Source organism: Haliaeetus leucocephalus, unplaced genomic scaffold (assembly GCF_000737465.1).
Source record: "Haliaeetus leucocephalus isolate CR32 unplaced genomic scaffold, Haliaeetus_leucocephalus-4.0 Scaffold264, whole genome shotgun sequence".
Lineage (NCBI taxonomy): Eukaryota > Metazoa > Chordata > Aves > Accipitriformes > Accipitridae > Haliaeetus > Haliaeetus leucocephalus.
The window spans coordinates 195,298-196,103 of NW_010972700.1; positions in this window are offsets into that span (position 1 = coordinate 195,298).

Below are 806 nucleotides of genomic sequence, written 5' to 3' on the forward strand. Positions count from 1 at the left end.
CCGAGCCTCGGCTGCTTCGTGGTGCGGGGCCGGGGAGGGGGAAATGCCCCAAAGGCATCGATTCCCCCGGTACTCAGTAATATCAGGGGGAATCCGTGAAGGTGCGAAGAGAAAGACGTCCCAGGAACGACCTGTGCTTCATGGCAAGCTGCTGTTTTGTTCACACCAGATACACACGGGGCGTTTATTGTTACCGGCAAATGCGGGTTTCTGCCCCGTTCCTACAGCTACAATGCAATTGGCTTTCAGACTTCAACCCCGTCATTCAAATGGCCTGAGTGTCAGCATCAGTGCCTCTGAAATTTTGTGAATGGAGACACATGAGTTTCTCTCATGTTTACCAATGTCTAAGCTGATCCTGTACTGTGTATCTGAGGGGAATAAACAATAATATCATTTTTTTAAACCTCATTTGCTGTCTAAGCAAGCCTGTTTTCAAGGGAATATGAAAAGTTAATTACTGGTGGTATTATTCAAAACGTTTCTATACATTACACCAGATTTGTAAGATACTCCTACTTGATCGTATTATTGTTTGCTATGTATAGCTGCAGAAAGGTACTAAAGGAACTAAATTTTTAAGTGAAAGCATTTGAGAGTAATCTATGAATAGACCCGTAAGTGTGTTTAACCTTTGGATAGACTGCGTCACATAAATGCTCAAATAATTTTTACAAAGAACAGCACACAGTTGGAGATACTCTCAGTAGCAGGCAAATAATTCTATTCATTTTTGTAGGCAAATGTTCTAAGGTGCCTACACTTTTTGTAAATACAGTAGCCTAAAGCAACTTCTCCGGGGGGGG